The following is a 22019-nucleotide window of genomic DNA, read 5'->3' on the forward strand; positions in this document are numbered from 1 at the left end:
TTAGTTGTTTGCAGTGTTTTTCAGTAATACTGTAAAAGTTGGCAGTCCTGCACTACTTGGAGATAATCAGCTAATGTAGCCAATTATTTAATATTGTAAATAAAACAGTTTTGCTTTGCAGAGAAGAAGGAGACAGAAACAGAAACGATGCAACTGAGACACTTGATCGAACAGACAGACAGAGCTTAGTGAGAGTGGTGGCTAGTCAGGTAACATCTAAAAGTTGTATGGTTTTATAAAGATGTATAAACTTTAGTGCACCGTGGACCGAACAGGCTACACTCTTTAAAAATAAAGGTGCTACATAGTGTTATTTGTGTGATGCCATATAAAAACCATCCTGCTTCCATAAAGATCTGTTGTAAAAGAGATGTGGGCGTGAAGAACTACTTAATTACTTAAAGATTTACCAATTTAAAAATTCACAGATTTACGGATCCATTGTAGCACTTTTATTTTTAAGAGTGGACAAACTTATAATACTAAACAAAACAAATATTAGCAGGTGTATAACAATGGGGTATTGTTTCTGTTGTTCTGTATATGCAGTGCATAATTTATGCATGTGGTCCATCATTGCACATCTGGGTGCTAACTGAAATGTAGGGGTTTTCCACCTTTTTAATGTTTTTCCTTATTAATATAACATATCAAATTCAGAAGAAACACTGAAGGAGCAGAGGAGTCTACAAACCTTTGGACATTTGGAGCCAATTTCTTAAATGGATTAGGCCTAGTCTTGGACTAAATTGCAGTAGCAGTGGTGAATCACCAGGGGAAATTCTTTTTAGTCTATAGGATTAGTGTTAATCTGGGTCTGGGAAACTGGCCCATGTAATGTTTCTGTCAGTGCACAAACATTTAAAAAGGTCGCAATTGGCACTTCCATCACCTGGATTAGTAGTGTGGAGAAATGTAACATTTGCATCAATCAGCCATAACATTAATACCGCCTTCCTAATGTCAGATGGCCCCACTTTGTACCACCTGAACAGATCTGAGCATTCAAAGTATGGACTCTACAAGACCTGTGAAGGTGTCCTGTGGGATCTGACACCAAGACGTTTAGCAGCAGATCCTTTAAGTCCTGTAAGTTGTGAGGTGGGACCTCCATGGATTGCATCAATGAGCTTTTGGTGTCCATGACCCTATCCCAAGTTCGCTTGTTGTCCTTTCTTGGAGCTCTTTTGGTAGGTTCTGACCACCACATACCAGAAAACCCCCACAAAACTGATGTTTTGGAGATGCTCTGACCCAGTCACCCAGCCTTGTCAACGTTTCTGCTTTTAACCACATCACCTTGTTCACTCTTTTTGAATAGAAATATGTACTGGACCAAAAGAAAACATACAGTTTTAGAGATATACTTTAATGGGTTGATATATGGAGCTAAGGCCTACTTTACTGTGTCGGCCATATTGCTGTAAGCATTACTGGAGGGAATACCCCGTTAAAGATGAACTTTTTGTATTTGATATTAAGGCAGAAGATTTTAGATGTATCATCTTCCTCATCACTGTCTTGGTACTCTTCTAGGAGATCTATCATCTGTCTAAAAGACTTAATAAATGGTTTGTAAAGGAGATATACCAGAGGACAATAGAAAGGAATGGGTGACTTACACAAATCTGAATGGCTTTTTAAAAGATCTATTATTTCTCACTGAAGACACAGTGTCATCTGGGCTGAATTAACAGTCGACTCATATTTCTTCATTTCCATGACAAAACCCCAGTTTCTCTGCTTCATGTGACGCTGTATGGATAATATGGATTATAGATGCATAAAAGGGAGAGGATTATAAACGAACTGAAAAGGAAAAGTATGTATAACTGCGTATTTGTGAATGTTTTTTTTTTATCAGAAGCACAGTACATTTCTAAGGCATGTTAATCACCATTGTTAAAGCAAATATACAACCATTGTGTAGACGTCTTTCATATTAGTGTAGGCAGACAATGCTTTGTTGTGCTCTTCCTTTGTTCCTTTGGTTAACTGGGCCTTGGTTGGGTTTTCTGGGTTTTTGGTTAGTCATGATGGTTTGGAAGCAAGAGAGAGGTAGAGTGTGTATGTGTGAGAGAGAGAGAGAGAGAGTGAGAAAACAAGCCTCTGTGAAGTTTCCGTTCTCAGCTGAGTTTACCCCTCTGGCTTTGAGTAACCCAATTAGAGAACAGCAGTTTTCTGTCAGATACGGAGGTATGTGCCTAGAGCTTCCGGCAGACTGACAGGTCAATGCGTGATCTTGTTCTCACAATGAAAAGACATCAGCGATGCAAACACAGCACTAATATGCAATTTTGAAGGTTTTATTAATGGATCAATTCTGACTGTCATTTCTGACTCTTTCAGGCGGTTACAGTATGCACTAGCTGCCATGGAAAAAGGTAACAATGCTCTATTCAGCATTTCGGGGGGGGGGGTATTCATTTCTTGCAGATTTACACAAATTGTCTGAAATCTCAAATCCCAGGTGGCGCAACTGTCTAAGTGCTGGCCTTATCAGCAGCATAAATTTATTTCCTGTGACTAGCCGCAACATCCAGGACAGCATGATTGGCCTCTCTCTCTCTCTCTAAGTGGATAGACCCAGGACCCCTTCCCCATTGCTCAGCTTGATGCTAGCCAAGTGACAGACGGCATAGCAGTTAGTATTCTCCCTGCTCTCCACATATAGTTCATGTCTGAAGGGGTTCACTTACTTTTTGTAGCCTGCACTGTGGATGTTTCCTCAGTAGTCATAACAGAAAACCAGGTCATTCCAACGGGTGCACTTACTTTTCCTGCAACTGTAGGAACTGTAGAATTAAGGATTTATGACAGGACAGACGGACAGGTCAGTGCAGGACTTCACATTGTGAAGACATCACACATGGCAGTAATGAAAACACAGCGCTAATAAGTTTTTATCAACAGATCATGAACAGAATCTCTCCAGTTGGATCATTGTGGAAGACACTTGCTCTGCTGCGTCTGCTTATCTACTCTCAGTAAAAGGAGGTCTGAGGTCATGTGAGTTTTCTGGGATCACGTTTATTCCCTGAGTTGGTATGTGTGGGTCTAAGCAAATCAAACATTTTCTATTTTTCCCTGAAACACACAAGTCTGGGGAACATTTTCCTGCGAGTGTTTTTGCACCAGGCAGAAACAAAAAAGCTCCAGCTTGGTGTGTCAGCGTTGGCCCCGCAGTGCCTCGACTCTTAAGCACTGCACAGCTCTCAAACAGTAATAATTATCAGTCTTAATTAACTTCATTGTTTGAGTTCTGGAGTCTAATCCGGGAAATGGTAATGAGTTTTAAAACCTTTGGTGACATACAGAAAGCGAGAGGGCGGAGAGAGAGAGAGAGAGAGAGAGAGAGAGAGAGAGAGAGAGAGAGAGAGTGAGGAAAGCGAGAGGGAGACAGAGAGAGAGAGAGAGAGGGAGAGAGAGAGGGAGAGAGAGAGAGAGAGAGAGAGAGCATGTGTGTGAAAGAGAGAGATAACAATGAATAACACCCAGAATCACTGACAGATTCCACAAAGTCAAACTGCAGAAGCCATATGAAGAGAGAGAATGTAGGTCTATGGAGACATCTCTCTCTCCGTCTGTCTTCATTTTATTCTCTCTTTAATTTCTACTGTTTTTCTTTGTCGCTTTTATTTCTACATTTTCTGTTTCTTATTTCTACACTTTCTGTCCTGTTTTGATTTCTACGTTTGTCCTTTTCATTTCTAAGCATTCCGGCTCTTTCCTTGATACACATATGGTATGTCATTTCTATACAATAAAAGTTTTGTCTTTTCATTTCTACACATTCTGTCTTTCTTTCATTTCAACACTGTCTTTTTTGATTTCTACATGTTTGTCTTCTTCATTCTACAGATTCTGTCTCTTTAATTTCTACACATATTGTATATTATTTCTATACATTACAATATTTTTGTCTATTCATTTCTATACATTATCTTTTTTATTTCTATACATTTCTTTTATTTTTACACATTTTGTCCTTCTAATTTCTATACGTTCTATTTTATTTCTACACATTCTGTCTTATTTCTATACATTATGTCTCTTATTTCTTGACTTTACCCTTTTCATTTCTACACTGTCTTTTTTATTTTTACATGTTTGTCTATTTCATTTCTACATATTCTGTCTCTTTTATTTCTACACATTTTGTATGTCATTTCTACACAATATCCTTCATTACTACATGCTGTCATTTTTTTAAACACAAAAAAAATAGTTTTGTCTCTTAAAATGTCTTTTTCTTTTTTACACGTTTAGTCTTTCTTTCATTTCTGTCTCTTTCATTCCAACTTTCTCTATCTCTCCTTAATTTCTACACATTCGAATTTCTACATGTTTTGTTTTCATTCACTTTGTATCCCTGCTTTTTTATTTTCTCTTTATTTATACTGTTTCTTCCTAAACATTCTGTTTAATTTCTGTTTATTTCTATATGTATTCTCTCTCTCTCTCTCTCTCTCTCTCTCTCTCTCTCTCTCTCTCTCTCTCTCTCTCTCTCTCGGTCATCAGTGTTGCTCTTCCTTTACTAAGACTGGTGGCATAAACCGAATAAGTAAACTTGATCATGCATAATCCCCTGTGTGTGTGTGTGTGTGTGTGTGTGTGTTAGACTCGGGCGGAGCGTGTGTCTTTGAATGTGTGTGTGTGTTTGCATGTGTAATCTTATTAGACAGAGCGTGGCGCTGGGTGTGTGCAGCATGAGCAGAAGAGCAGAGGAAGTGAGAGTTAAAGAGCTGACTGATTAATCCCACCCTGAGCAGGTCTCTCTGCCACAAACCGCTAAACCTCAGCTTCACTGATGACCCTGCCGGAGCGGAAACACCCAACTCTGCGCAAAGCAGCACAGATAGAGAGGCACAGAATGTATGCTGTGGCCTTTGAACTTTCGCTACGTTTGAGTTGAACTAAAGTCTCTAATTTCTGAATCTGAAATACACTCAACACACAAATGGGACACATCATAATACATCACTTTTTTGCATTAAAAACGAGAATTCTGTGTGTATACTTTACTAGCGTCACAGCAGATAGTGTGACATACATAGCCAGGGATCTGGGGTTGTGGGTTTGATTGTCACTCTCACTCTGTGTTCTGCATGGGTTTCCTCCAGGTACTCTGGCTTCTTTCGACTTTCCAAAAACACATGGTAAGTGAACTGGCCATGCTAAATTGCAGCCTATGTGTGAATGTGTGTGTGTGTGTGTGGTACCCTGGGATTGACTGGCACTCTGTCCAAGGGAAATCCCTGCCTTGATGAATGAATATTACATTTTATAATATTATCCATAGTTGCATGCTTAGGTCTAGACACCCCCAGACAAATTGTTCGACTAATGTCTATCAGTACACATTCTCTCTCTCTCTCTCTCTCTCTCTCTCTCTCTCTCTCTCTGTCTACCTTTAGTTTTTTTTGTATCTCTCTTATTTTGTCTGATTGGTCTCTTTCTTTCTTTTCTTTCTTTTCTTTCATTCTTTCATTATTCTTTCATTATCTGTCTGTCTGTCTTTCTGTCTGTCTGTCTCTCTGTGTGTCTAGTCTTGTTCATTTGTCCCTCTTTCTATCTCCATTATTTCTGCATGTTATCTTTTTATTTCTACATTCTCTCTCTCTCTCCCCCCCTCTCTTTCTCTCTTTTTTTTCCTTTTTTCCCCTTTTATTTCTACTATCTCTATCTCTGTTTGAATTAATGAATACAAATTACATATGTATTCATATGCTCAGCGGTTAGAGCTCCGGGCTATTGATGACAGGGTTTTGGGTTCGATACCAGGGCTTGGCAAGCTGCCACTGTTGGGCCCTTGAGCAAGGCCCTTCACCCTCTCTGCTCCCCAGGCGCTGGAGTTGGCTGCCCATCGTTCTGGGTGTGTGTGTGCTCACTGCCCCTAGTTCACTAGTGTGTGTGTGTGTGTGTGTGTGTGTGTGTGTTCACTACCACAGATGGGTCAAATGCGGAGGACACTTTTGCTGTACACAGTACATTAAAAAAATACTTGCACCTTTACCTTTTTCATTCATTACATGTTACATATGCTATGAATATCCCATATACATTAACCTGGACACCCTAGACAAAGTACACGTTGATTTTCTTTATGTGACAAACAAGCACAAATCCTCTACAGGAAACAAACTTAAATGGCTTTTTTTTTGCTAATTGTAGCTAATCCTGCTGAATTGAAATAAAATATAATAAGAACAATCGCAAATAGCACATTTAATACAAGTAACTGTGTTTATTTAATTTATGTGTTCTTCAACTATACATGTACATTAACCAGCAGCGTTCAACAACCCTTCACATAAGACTGTATTATAATTTGGTTTAATACGTTACAGAATTCCATGAATGTAGCCTAGATGAAGCACCATTTGCGGACTGCTGCATCTAAATCTATTGATGCATTTTTAAAAACCTAGTAAATAGCGGGGTTATTAAGGATTTATGACACAGAGACAGGCAGGCCTGTGCATGTTCATGTGTGCCTGAGTGGATAAATGTCAGCGCGAAGTTCAGGCGTTATTAAAAGAAGCCTCCCACACTGGCCGTGTCATACAATACAGGAGGATTTGCGCCGGTGTTTGTGTTGCCCTTTCCCTCTATCAGGCCTTAGGGATTAGGGACAACAATACAAAGTACTAGGAAGCTGGGTAATGACATAACAGTTCAAGGAGCTTGACCTTAGACCTGTACAGCCTGCCCTCCCTTCCCCAAAAGTTAGCCTATTTAGCTGCGTGGGCACTTTCTTTGCGGCCCTAATGCATCATAGAGCAGAGACAACACAGTGGCCAGAGGGGAAAGAGAAAGAGAGAGAGGGAGTGAGAGACAAAGAACGAGAGAGAGAAAGAGAAAGACCCCTTTGAAGTGTGCCTGCTTCATGCTTGAGGACAGAACTCTTGACAGACTCCCCATTTCAAAACAAGCAATTATCAACACAAGCACAAAGCTTGGAGATCCTCAGCTGGTGTGATTAATTAAGAAGAATTAATTGGAAAACACCAGCCACGTACTATTCAAAGAGAGCTCTCTTTTGAAGTTAATCAGCATTTAGCCATTAACGATAAGGCGGCCGAGAAAACACATACATGCGCTGTAGTGAAGCGCGCTGCCTGTCTGTCTGACTGCCTCCCATGAAAACACCCTTCATCTCAATCTGAGTTTCAGCACCTTCAGATTCGCCCTGTAAAAAAAAAAAAAAAACTCAGCGTCCCTCACTTCCTCCTCTCTCCTGCTGCTCGTCAGAAGAAAGGACAACGGTTTGGAGCTCCCGGGGAAGAGAGAGAGAGAGAGAGAAAGAGAGAGAGAGAGAGAGAGAGAGAGAGAGGCACACGAGGCGATAAGGCAGCACTCCTGACAGGCCTCTGCTAGCTTCTGCCTTTCATCACGGAAACTGACGGCAAGGTTTAAAGCCTCTGTTTTATTCATGTCTGAATTTGTGTTTTGGGTTGAGCAAGGCGGCAAGAAAAGGCGCAGAGCTGTTTTTGTGTTGTCACGTTCAGTGGAGGTGCAGCTGGATGAAGAAAGAGGGAAAGTAGTTTCATCACAACGCAGATTTCTTTCATTTAACTTGACTGGTCTTAAGCTAGACATGAGTATAACTCAAGTGAAAAGTGAATAGCATACTGTCCTTGCTACAGTGCATGATGGTAGTGAGACTTTTAACAGCTATATATGTACTGTATATATAAGGTCAGTAACCACATACATGTGTATTCTGAGCAACACACATATTCTTAATCACAACATAGCATCACCTGCTATCATGCATTACCAACAAAAGATGCCCATCACCAACACAACATGGTCATCACCAACACATCATAGTAGTCACCATTACATTTACATTTACGGCATTTAGTTGACTCTCTTATTCAGAGCGGTGGACAGAGGTGGGCTAATGTAGTGTTAGGAGTCTTGCCCAATGACTCTTATTGGTGTAGCGTGGCATAGTCAACCAGACTTGGAATTGAACAGACAGTCATCACCAGTTGAACATGGTCATCACCACCACAACATAGTCATCACCAGTTGAACATGGTCATCAACACCACAACACAGTCATCCCCAATATAACATGGTCATCACCACCACAACATAGTCATCACCAATACAACATGGTCATCACCGATACAACATGGTCAACACCATTACCACCACAACACAGTCATCACCAACACAACATGGTCATCACCACCACAACACAGTCATCACCAGTACAACATTGCCATCACCAACACAACAGTCATTACCATTACAACACAGTCATCACCATTACAACACAGTCATCACCATTACAACATGGTCAACACCATTATCACAACACGGTCATCCCCAATAGAACATGGTCATCACCAACACAACACAGTCATCATCCTCACAACCACAACATAGTCACCACCATTACCACCACAACATTGTCATCAGCAATACAACTCAGCCATCACCATCAGTAACACAACAAAGTCATCTCCATTACTACCACAGCATAGGCATTACTAGTACACAATCACAGAAATGCTTTGTGTTAAAGCGAGGCCAACTGAAAGTGTCCTATATCTACAGGGAGCAGATTTCCCTCATAGCACAATTTCCCTCATAGCACAATTTTCCTCATAATAGCTGCCTACATAACAAAAGATCATTTAAGGGGTTGAAACACAATCTTTTAGTAGCTTTAAGTAATGTTTAAGTAAGTAATTAAAGACAAATCTTTAAGTAATTAAAGACAAAACAGATTCTATAAATATATTGCATAGTATAAAGACTAGCTGGGTTGAATTACTCTCAGGTTTCATTTAAAATCCTTTACCTACTTCCACACGCATTATATGGAGCATCTAGAAACTTTAGCACTTTATGTACTTATCTATTGCCATTTTAGAGCACCAAAGGTAGACTGCTTTCATTCTTGGTGACATCCTGAAGTTTGCTGATGCACACTTGTCGGATGTTTGTGGTCTGTGGTATGTGATGCTCTCGCTGACTAAGTTGTTTCTTTTTAATGGAATCAAAAGATGTACCTGCTGTCTCAGTGCATGCTTTAGCTGTGTAGTAGAGTAACTGTCGTATGTGTAGGATGTGTACAAGTGCAGAGTACCAGGCCAGTTAAAGCACATGCAAACCATCAGCTGGAGCTAATTATACCGACTGATCATTTGGAAAACAATATTTTGCTGGTTGCACTTCTTTGGGGCTCAGAACAGACATTTGACTTGAAAGAGATGAAGGAGGAGATTGACTGATTGCTGTAATACAAATGCCAAATGTCTGTGGACAGATGGAAGCAATTGTACAATTTGCAGACAACTAAATGAGACTTTAAAAGAATGTTGGAGAGCAATGTAGGGCCCAGTGTCAGAAAGCTAGGTCTCAATCAGAGGTCATAGGTTTTCTAGGTAGATCTAAATCCATTAATACACCCTAGAGACATCTCAAAACAGCAGCTGGGAGAAGGCACCCTTTAAATCTGAGAGACCTGGAGCAGATTCCAGTAGAATGTTGACCCTTATTCCTGTAACCACTCATTCATGGTAACAGGAAGTGACTAATTTCAGCTATTGTTTTCAAAGGATGTGCTACCAAATATTAAAGTGAGGGTGCCAGTAGATATGTCCAGGTCATTTCTGGAGATCTGTGTGGAATGATATCAAATTTGCCTTCTTTTCTCTGTTTTTACATTGTTCCAATACATACAGTAGAAATTAATGTGACTACCAAAGCATTTGTAACTGTAACAATGTTCTAGAAGAAATGCAGGGGTGGCAATATTTTTGGCCATGACTGTACGTAGAAAGAAACGGGCAGTTACTTATGTGTGTTGTATACTCAGCAGTGAAGGTGGCTGAATTCTGAAGAAAGGCATGTACTACCTTTTGTTCCTGCAGACTAGTGGTCCATCACACAGTGGGAACTGACCATGCTTGACGTCAGTGGAAAAAAATAGCTAGAAGAAGTCCAGCAGTACAAGAACAGAAACAAAAGGACGTCGACACATTTCCTTTCGTCGTCCTCTACATGCCTCCAAAATCTCTGTTCTCACAAGGGGAAAAAAGCTGGGCTCTAATTTACACTGTCTCGAACTGTCTGTAAATACACCCTTTTGATTTGTATTTGAGCAGTGTTAAAAAATACGGTCAGGAATAATATCAAAGCTGTCCACGAGGTAACACCTGTCATCTGTTGCGACCATTTGTTACAGACTTTTACGGATCTGAATTACACCAAAGAGCTTTGCTGCGACTGCTGACAACTTGAGAAGTAGCTATTTCTCACCCAAGAAGGGTTTAGTGTCTGATTTCTGCCAGATTTTCTGCAAGTGATGGAATAAAGATGTGCATTGTGTTTTTTTCCTCCTCAGCTGTTTTTGGTAACTAACTACATGTATATCAGTCTCTCTGTCTGTCTGTCAGTCTGTATATATGTATGTATTAATAATGTCATTATAATAATTATAATATTGTCATTATAATTGTGTAAAGTGCATTATCACAAACAATGCACTAATTCTTCAAATAATCAGCTTACATAAGTTGCAAAAAATTGCAATTTTTTGATCAACCTAAAAAAAAATGCGACATGTGCAAAAGTTTAAACACTTTTACGGTTGTAATGTCTCAGAACTTACTTTTTAGGTCTTAACTGACTCATTTCAACTGGTCACGCAGGTCAGGAATTGTCATTAGGAATTGACAGCTGATGAGACAGTTTAGCACTCAGCAACTGTGGGCTACACTAAGTAGCTGGCTGAGGATCTGAACATGAATAATCGATGCCTACAAAGCAGAGGAAGACTATAAGAAGCTATTAAAGTGGGGGCCCCGGGTGGTCCAGTGGATTAAGGAGCTGTCACTATGTTCAGACGACCACAGGTTCAAATTGACTGCTAGTCATTCGAGAGAGAGCACATGTTCGCTGTGGAACTGGCTGTCACTGGCATCTGCAGAATGGTGTGTCAAAGCCGGATTTGCAGCCCTTTCCTCCATGTGTGTTGGTTGCCTGTAGATGTTTCTTTGGCAAATAAGCGGCTTGGAAAATGAGCGCCCTCACTAGATGGGGGAAGGGTACGTACAGTTAGCATGCCAAATGCTTAATGATGCTAAAATGTTGATTAAAGCTTTTATCATTTCTCGTATTGACTTGTGTAACTCCTGTTCTATCCGACAATTGCACTGGCGTCCCTTTGACTATAGGATTAAGTTCAAATTGATTTCTTTATATCGTCCCTCTCGTAACTCCAGACTTCTTACTGTTCCTTCAATTAGACATTCTGGTAGATATTCATAGACATTCATAGATATTCTGGGTGACAGGTCTTTCAGCGTCGCTGCCTCCAAACTATGGAACTCTCTTCCTCCCACTCTACATCACTGTTAGACCCTGTCTTCCGTCAAATGTAAAAGGCTTTTAAAAGGCGCTGTATAAGTTATACTTTGGTACACAACCTTGAATCTGATGCCTGAAGGCTCATTTATGATCGATGTTAAATATGGATGTAAATCCTAATAAACCTTTCTGTCCGGACTCAACTGCGTTGTCTTTGTCAGTATTTGTGCATGTTTTCTAAAAGCTATCAGATACAGATGGAATTGAGCAGTACCACTGTAAATGGTGGGGGCAGTGTAGCCAATAGTTGAAGCGAAACATGACAACTGCCATATGGACACGACAAAGAACAACACTGCCTGTTTCGTCTTTTTTGATGCAAGTACATTATCACAACCTCCTTCAAAGGGAGCGCAAACGACTGCACAGAAATTGTAACACTGGTAATCAGTTTATAGCAACATGCTCGAACCTAGATTCCTTTACACTATGTAAAGGAATGTATTTAATGTATTTCAACATACTGATAAATAAAATTTTTGCATGTTCATTTTAAAATGATGTAGGTCATATTGGTAAAAACTATATGACATTAAATGCACAATACTAATGATGGGCAAGATGTTTTTCGCCCCTTTTTGCTTTTTATTTGATCGTATGCTGCTTAACCCAAACAAACACAAAAACCAGACAAACCCACGTTATCCTTGAATATTTAGAAGACACAGTGCATTGCTTTGGCCAGCAGTCTGCATGAGTCGTGTACACGCAAATAATAAAACCACTCTTTATTCCAAGAACCATTAACACATCCATGGTAATAGAGCTTTCTGCAGCCATGACTGATAGCAGCACGCGCCAAGGCTTATAGAAAAGGAAAAAGCTTTTAACATTTACAGGTTTAAAGGTACACAGTGGAACAGTATTTTGTGTTCCTTTTTCTGCTCAAAGGCCACCTCTTCCAGCACTCCTGTTTAATCAGTACTCACTGACCTTGTCACCTGTCCGAATCTCTAGTGTGTTGGCATTAGTAGGGGGTCTGCATTAAAATTCAGCCCCCCGGTGAAGGTAAAAGCCTTTTAATTTCCCACTGACATTAAGACGGTGTGGCTGCGGGGCATTCTGTGGTGTGCATGCAGCACTACAGGAAAATCTGAGCAAGTAACAGTGACTCTGCCTGGCCCTCTTTGCAGACTGGTGCTATCCAGAAGACAAATGTCATGTGGAGAGTGCTTTCTAGGCTGTGTCTTATATCATATCTTATATAAAATAGATTTGAAGGAATCAAAAGATTCCTATGAAGTTAACCTGTGATAACAGCAAAATTAATCATCTCCATCATGTAGCACTAAAATCCTGCAAAGTCCACTCCGAACACCTCATTACACTGAAAATAAACGGATGAAATTGGCTTTTAACACGCTTTGCAACCAACCCTTTCAGAAGCACACTGTATTAAATGGAATGAGGTTGTACTGGGTTGAATAAACCCTGTTAGTTTGATTATTGCTACATTAGGTAATTTATTCAGATTGAACTGACACTACTATCTGAACCATTATATACCCTGTCTAATGCAAAAGATTGGACACCCCAATTAAATTACACATTTTGTTCATGAATAGAAGTGAAAATACATGAACAAAACCTTTACAGGAAAAAAAGTTTAGGGCACATTTCCTATTTATTTTTTTACTTTAAAATATAAAAATATTGAATTTTCTTTCCACATGTAATCATGATGGGATGTCCAAACAAATGGTATAGTATATGAGGGACCTTACAGTATTGTACGGTTTACCCAGTTAGAAACCACACTTCCAGAGAGAGAACTTTTATTTTTTTTATTAATTATTTAGTATTTTAGTGCACTATTATTTTCCAACAATTTGAAACAGCCAGTATGTGACATATATTGGCCATTTTATTGTTATCACATCATGGATATAATGCACATTATGTATCAAATTTTATATATTGTCATTGTCCAAACAAACCCTTTTCCAATATGTACAGGGCATAGGAAAATGTTGGATGTTGCTTTTGTAAATAGAATCATGCTGAATATAATTTCAGAATTCACAAAAAAACAATTTAATATTAAAGTGAAAACAGAGTTCTACAAAATACCATACTTAGGTATATTCTCACCGTTAGTGAATTATAGGTCAGCTGAGTTCAGTGAATGTGCCTTAACTGATTGCAGTATAAAGAGAACTGTCTGGAAGGTCCAGTCACTGGGTAATCAGTATTCCTGGCTACACATACACTATGAAGACAAAAGAGCACTCCACGCAACTCTGAGAAAAAATCCCTGAAGATGTATCCATCCCCTGATAAGTCACACTGCACATCACCACATACACTATTGCCACTACGAAGCATGAAGGTAGAGTGTAAAATGAGTGCAGCAAAAAATAGGGACATACAAGAGGACACTCTGATTCAGTCTGCAAGAGAACTACGACTTGGGAGAACATTTATTTTCTGTCTAGACAATGACTTGAAGCACACAGCGAAACCTACACAAAAATGGTTCAAAAAGACAACAAGGTCAAGGTTGTAAAGTGGCAGAGTCAATGCCAGACCTCAGTTCAATAGAAAATGTATGGCTGGGCTCGAAAATGGCTGTTCATACCTGATCCCTGTGCAACCTGACAGAGCTTGAGCAGTTTTGCAAACAGGAATGGAGTAAAATCTTGTCCAGAAGTGCAAGTCTGACTGAGACCCTGGCAGACTGGTGGCCAACGGTGCATTTATTAAATACTGACTCGAAAGGGAAGAATATTTATTTTACATATATATTTTACATCAATATTACTTTGTAGAAATCTGTTTTCACTTTGACATTTTTATTTTGTGAAATAAAACATGTAAGAGGTAAAGGCTTTTTATAGGTACTGTACATGTTGAAAAAGGTTTTGTTTATACATGGCAATATATAAAATCAAGGAGGATATTGGATACATAATATGCATTATGTCCATTATAACAATTAAATGTCAGAGCTCTTCCAATGCCCTTCCTGATCTTTCTGGAAGTGTGTTTTCTGTCTGGGTAAACTGTACAATACTGCAAGGTCCCTCCTATAATTTACTATATATTTGGATATCCCACCATGTAATGTCTAAATGGAAAAAAAAAAAAATCCTCTCCAGAAAACAACATACATCTTGTGCATTAATATGTGCAAGAATGTTCTCTGTACTTACATAAATGCCAAATGATACTGACAATGATTCCATTTATAAAAGCAACAAATTTTTATAGTCAATGTGTGTATATACATATATGTGTACTGTACACATTATAAAATACAGTATATCTTTGCTATCCAATGAGAAACATGTAGCTCCAAAATGATGACTTTACAGGTGGAAGCAAAAATGCTCTTACCTTTGAATAGATGTCAATTCTAGCATTTCTATTGGTCTATTCATCCACAATCGGTGACACAGTGTACAGAGCAGCTAAAGGGTTCAAACCATGGAGAAAACTAAAAACGAACAAAAATGGAAGTTTTCATCGGACAGCAACGATATATTTAATGTTTTTGCAATGGTGAAACATTCATTTTGTCCTGAAAATATATGACAACACACACACACACAAACACACGCCACACTCAGATTCATTCATCTATTGTCATCTCAAGAACCATCAAGATGTTTACTCTCAATCACTCCATGATCGAAGCGATTATAATTCAATTACCGTTGTCACTGTGCAAAGAAGCAATGCCTCAATGTAAAGTTCATATTTGACAATCGTTTAATTACAATCTGAGAATCAAATGAAGTGGAGAGAGATTAATTAATTGACATTTGCGTGATGCTCTGTGATTGATTCAGAACCCAAATAAACACACACCTATCACTTTCCTCTGCTCCATAAAAGTACAATAAGCTGACAAGACCATCACTCACAAGTCTAAACGCTCATTAAGAGTCTATCCAGACTTTGTAGACAGACTCATGTCTGTACTTTACTGCATCAACTGACAACAAAGAATGACAGCCACCATCTGTTGAACATTGTCCAATTGTTTTGTTTTTATGTTAAATGTTATGTTAAGGTCTGAAAGCAGTCTGTGTATGTGAGAGAAGCCTACCAGATGTTTACGTGAAATGAGAGGTGTTACTGTTAAAGAGGTTTAGAACGTAGATCTCGGGGTATCACTCTATCAAGCTGTGCTGACTGAGTCGCTTTTACTCTAGGGTGTGTTTTCACTGAGAGAAAGAGAGTTTAGCATAATGCCTGACAAACGGGAAAAATAGCTAGCTCCTTATCTGTGTAATCAGAAGAGAATAGATGGTGTTGTCAAATTCCAGCCAAGAAGAACACAAGGACTTTTACCCAGTGTAAAGAAAAAAAACAGCTAGTGCTTATTAACTCCTGACTCGCTCTGCGAAGCGATGACATAGGGTTGTAGAATTTGGGCCTGGGAAGGTTGAAATTACCTACAGTGAAATAATGTCAGAATGTAGGCAACTGGGCTTACACATGCATTACTTCTTTAGCATCTTGATTATGAAGGTGCATGAGAATTATGAGAGTTATGAAAAAAATCAGAATGTGTGTTCTTGCACATAGACATGTGTCCTAAGAATAGCGAGATATGCATTATGAAACAACATTTTGGAAAAAATTAGGGACGTACAGATACGCACAGTTCTCTGTTTTCCAAATACATAGTAACTATATGGAGCTTATTTAACGTATGGTGACTTCAGCTGTGGCAAGAACACATTGCGCATTTTGTGGTCTGCTGTTGGACTGAACTTGCAAGGACGGCCTGTCCTGGCCATGATGGCAGTTGTTGCACTTGTAAATTATTTAGCTGACAGTGGAATGGCTGATTTCTAATTGTTAATAACATCTTTGTGAAGGCCACAGGTTTAAATAAGTCAGACTCCTCCAAAATCCCCTCAAACCATGTTCTAATCATCTGCAGCTAATGTGCTGCATCTCTTAATATTGTTACCAGCTTGTTAGCTAGCTACCCTTAGGTTTACATGAGGTGAAGAAAATGGGATAAGCTAAATAACAATACCATTATATAGGTAATAAGCTAACTGTTTTAGCCTAAGCTTTCAATTTGAAGAAACTCCATAGATAACAAGAGTGAGGTATAAGTATTGTTATTGACACTTTAACCTTAAAATGACTGATTCAGAATCATTGTGATGCTCCACTGGTCTAACATATAACTGGTCTAACATATAACTGGTCTAACATATAACAGGAAGAAAGGTGTTTCTTTCGATTCCCGGTCAGGGAACAAGACTTTTAGGGGCAGTGGTGGCTCAGCAGTTAGAGCGCCAGGCTATTGATAACAAGGTTGTGGGTTCGATAACCCACAGATGGGTTAAATGCGGAGGACACATTGTACTGTACACTGTACAGTGACAAATACGTGCACTTTTACCATTACCTCTATCATTGCTACTTCAGGCTCTGCATGCCAGAACTGCAGTATGAAAGTTTACACAAGACCACTTGCAAGAACTGCATAACACTGCATACCGTGAGTCATATTCACATGCTTACCGCGTCAATCCACATGCTTCTTTCTCTCTCAATGCTGGTTCCGTACCTCTCAGCTTGTAAAATGCATGTGTGTCACAAGCAAGTTTCAGTGAAGTCAATTAAACTCTCAACCAGCAGGGGAAGAACATGAGAAAAAATGGCCAATTCTTGCATTATGCCTATTTAAATTCTTAGCTTTTATTTATCTCTTCATATTACATGTTAGTAAAATGACTTCTCATGCAAAGCTAAAGAAGCTAAAACCAAACATGTCTTGGCTGATTGACTGCATTTCAGGTAGACGCAACATTGTAGATGCTTGACATTTGGATACAGCTGAAATTCAGTATTCAGTTGAGAATCTCTTCAAATGACAAATTGCCTCGCGATGCTTTTTTGTTATGACTCCCGGTGCTTTCCACAGATCCATGTGATACTACAAATGGACTCAAACTTACATCAGTCACTTCCTGTCTAGGAATGCTGGGCTTAGGTGCGATTAGCACCCAGGTCACGGTGCCGTGACGACGGCGGGTTGAAGCGGAAGTTGCGGAGACGAGCAGCCGAGTGACAGTGATGTATGGCTGCTGTTGCAGCACTGTCTTTGCCTGTTGATTACCACGACGACCGGCGGGCCGGAACTCCTCAGCTGTATCTGCTCCAGGAAAACACTGATAGTTTTTCTAATTAACCTTAAGAGCATCCTCTGCTCTCCTCTGGCACTGCAGGAGAAGATCCATGAGCTTCGCTTTCTGTTTCTTGGCTTTTCATGGACGCTTGCCAGTGATCGCAGCGGTTTTGGAAAACCCAAAAAAGCGGCTGTTCCTGCAAAATGGGTCCAGCTTGGCTCAAAGGCTCAGGCATTGATTTGAACCAATAAGATTACTGCAGTATTTTAGAGAACGCTCAAGATGATGCCACATCAATAAATTGGCATTGCCATGAAAACGTGTTAGGTCTACTATCACATATTGTCTCATGTGAGTGACGCAAAACATTTTGCTTGAATCCCATACAAATTCCAGAAGTGGCACAAAATCTAAAAAGCAGGGGTCAAGATGTGACATGAGCCTCTGAAAACCAATAAAAATAAATAAATTATTAGTCTTATTAAGACTAATATACCAATTATCAAACAACACACACAAACACCTCTCTCTCTCTCTTTCTCTCTCTCTCTATCTATCTCTCTCTCTCTTTGCTTCAAGTGTAGGCTTCAAAAATACAAAAACAGAGTATACACTTGACACCTATACTGTGCAACAAACTCTATGACTTCTTGCTGTTTTACTCTGTATATGATGTACGCTGAAAAAAGCCTTCTGTTTATCCCAGTAACCTTTTAGCCAATATCCTGTCACAGCTTCAGCGGTTGCCAACTGTCTTTCCAGTCTCTTTCAGCAGCCGAGGCAGGGCTGGATTAGAGAAGCACCAGCGGCAGTGCATTCCCCAATTCTCAGCACCCTGCTGTCTCTGCATATTTTGAATTTGGAGACAGGATGGTACCGCTCAATAATAAAGACTGAGAAAATGTGTTTCAACATATCAGTTATTTAAAGAGGGATGAGAAAAATTAAGAAAATTTAAAACTATCCTAAAGACACCACTGGGACCTGGAATGATGGTAGAGATTAGTTGAATATGTAGCAGGCCCTGCTTGCTCTGAAGGACTTTTATGGGTATGTGTCAATGGTTCAGGGAACCCAGAAGAGTGGTTGTTTCTGAAAAGTGGATTTCAGCTTGGTTCAGTCTGGTCAATGACTTAAACGTTCATTTGATTCAAAAAGGTTATTGGAGTTTTCAGAAAACACTCAGCATCATGCCGCATCATAAACTAAGCGTCGCCATAAAGATGCCTTAGCGTGACATAGAAATTGACCAAGTATGTTCCAGGCTAGAAGAGAGGATGTGTCGGGATGCGCTTCTTGCTCCTGGCGCCTTTACAGCTTGGCATTAAAAGAGAGATGTTCAAGCATTGAAAATCGCCCAGAGCAAGACCATCAACTCTATCCCTCTCTCTCTCTCTCAGGAAAGAAATGGATCGAGCAAAATATAATATGGCTGCTGCCTCCCTCCAGGCTGGCCGCGGTTAAAGCCTCGCATTACAGAGCGGATTGCGGTGCGCGGCGCTGAATTGTGTCTGGGTTAGGGAGATGATGAGGTGCTGTGCCAGGCCAGGCCCCGAGCGCCAAACGTGGCATATCGAGAGAGAGGGCCAGAGTAATTCCGCCTGCTGGAACGAGCTGCTGCTGCCTGAACAGCCCGGGCACGCGGCCACCGTCCGTCTCACAAAACAGCATTTACACACTCAATTTTTACCCACAAGTCCCTCTTTTGGAGGATTTTTTTTTCTTTTCTCACAGATCGAATGAACAAGCCTGAGAAGAAAGAGGAGATAGAGCGGGAGAGAGAGAAAGAGAGAAAGCGCGTGCTTGGCTGTGGCGATAAGACGTCAGAAGTGGGTCAAGGACTCGCGCAGCCCAACACTTTGCCGTAATTACAGAACTCCCATTGCCACAAGCTGGAAGATCAAATCCGGCACGGGATTTGGGAGTCCATTGTGTTGCTCCCCCTCTTTCTGTTTCGCTTTTTTTGTCCTTGTTGGACGGCCTTTTTCTTGGCGAATTTCTTAGCATGGCCTTTTGTCACTAGGTCGAGCAAGTGTTTAGATCTTTGACTCATTGTTTGAGATCCTGCATGTTTCTTAAATGTTTTGAATTGTTTTACCTGAAATGTAAAGATCTAGCCATGCTTTTCATTATGTGGAAATTTCAGGACAAAAAGATCAATAAAATGGTCCAGTGTCAAATAGAATTTGTATATGTTTACTCATTTAAAAATGTACATGACTTCTCTTAAAAAGTTTGACAGTTGGAGGCTTTGATCTGACAGTGATGATATGGCATTTGTCCTGATTGGCTTTTATGATTAACCACCACTGCTGTTATACAGTACTGTGAAAAGGTTTTAGGCACCTGTGAAAAGTAGAATGGAAAAGCTCCTTATCTGGCAGTAAGTGTTTATTTTACTCACAGTATTTAATTCAATCCAATTGACTTTTATTTATATAGGCTTTTTACAACAAATGTTGTCACAAAGCAGCTTTACATCTAGGTCCGAGCCCATTTTGAGCAAGCTAGTGGCAACAGTGGCAAGGAAAACTCCCTAGGGTCAAGAGGAAGAAACCATGGGAGTAACCAAGAGTCAAAAGGGCAATCCATCCTCCTCTGACCGACACTGGATCATAATAAAATTCAAAACAGGAATAAAACAACAATAAAACAAAACGAAGTTAAGAAAGATAAAATGGTAAATGTGGCATCAAGCCATAGAAGATAAAAATGTGAGTGAGATGAAAAAGTCCATGCAGATAAACAGTCTGAAGCATAGTCATGCAGTGAGGTGAGGATGAATCAATGCAAGGCCCCAGAGCAGGACAGCAAGCAGGAGGGTAGTGGAGAGCCAGGCCAGACGGAACCAGGATGGAACAGTTGTTTCGCAGTGATATAAGAATAAATACATTAATAAAAATAACATTAATGCAAAGAGAAGTGGTTTTACATACATCATTAATGTTTCTTCAAAGCTCTCTCAAGGGTGTCTAGTATTGTTTATAGTTCCAGCAACTGGTGTGGCAAATCTTGAACCAAGCGTTGTTCTTCAAACTAGCACATATGATATCAACTATTCATTTTATTTTATTTTATTTTATTTATGTTTTATGTTTTGGTACCCAATGTGATCTTGAGTTTTACAAAACAACACTCTTTTGCCTAATGATTGGCAAAAAGAAGTGATTGCATTTGGCCATGCCAAAGACCATGGAAGTGTGTGGAAGCGTATGGTCATACAGGTCTACCAGCAGTGGCAAAAATCCCAGTCTACAGGCAAAAGACAAAACTGACAGACAGGGGCTGCCGATGTGTTTCACGGCTTGTGAATGAAAATTGCTTCACTTTTAGACAAGAATTGCTTCTAGAAGTCAGCGCAGGTCCTTAACAACCAATTTCTGAAAGGATGCTGCATTTTCAATCACAAGCCATAAACCTGCTGGCAGTAGTGTATTGCCATTAGAAGTGTATCCATTAAGGTGTGGTTTGGGACAGTCAGAATATGACTGTTAGGTGTTACGATATTTTTTCATGAATAACCATTTGGAACTGTCATATAAGGGTAGGGAATCGTCAGGGTAAGACCCATAATCCAGTAAATTAAACGTTCTTCAAATTCCAAACATATGCAACTGGTAATCACAGCAGCCATTCAGTTCACCTAGCCTCGTCAGGTCTTCACCGACAAGAGCCTTAATGAAGTCTAAGATGAATACTGTCTTCCAGAAGGCTTACGCAGTCTATTCCACGTTACAAGCTTCAGCTTTGCACCATTCAATGGTGAGTCATTCTCTGCTAACACCGTTCCACAGGTTGGTCAATGTCAGCCACAGTAATACCTCCCTGTGGTGCTAAGGCGACCTTACTGCTTTGACAACACTATTGGCAGGCAGGAATTGACAAAGAGGCGTCCAAGCGATAAATGTTACTCGTGAGCCACTTGACAATGTATTGAATGTAATACCTGCATGTGATGTGCTGCCTGGGGCTTTAATTACTGCCGAGCTTCCTTCAGCAAGCGTTCACAGACAGCTTCATCATATTCCCCAGTCACAGCCCTTTGTTTCAAAGTAAATGATAAGGGGTTTAGAGGAAATCACGCTTATGAATGTGAACACCGGGGCATTGCTTTGAATGAACAGTGAATTATATACATTCAGAAGCTGAGCTGAATGCGTTTTTACACAAAATACAGTTATCTTCATGTCTCACACTAGTTAGAGGGATGTGGACGTAGAGAGGCAGAAGTGTTCTAAGGAGCTGCTTTAAGCTTTGAAGAACCTTGGAAGCTTTGAAGAAGCTGGCAAGGTGTCATCATTAGAAGGAACATGGCTTGTTTAATAGGAAAGCTACAAACACCAAAGACATGTTCATCAGAAAGGCCAAAAATGCCTTATAGCTCTTTTGTTTTTTATTTATTTATTTTTTTTGATAATTTTCAGAGTGAGTTAAACTATCAACAAAACAAAAAATACAAAAACTTTTTAGCGACCATTTGATGGCTGCTTTCAGAACAGGATAGAATAGCATATTTTAGTGCATGAG

This window comes from Salminus brasiliensis, chromosome 17 (genome assembly GCF_030463535.1).
Source record: "Salminus brasiliensis chromosome 17, fSalBra1.hap2, whole genome shotgun sequence".
In the NCBI taxonomy this organism is placed as follows: domain Eukaryota; kingdom Metazoa; phylum Chordata; class Actinopteri; order Characiformes; family Bryconidae; genus Salminus; species Salminus brasiliensis.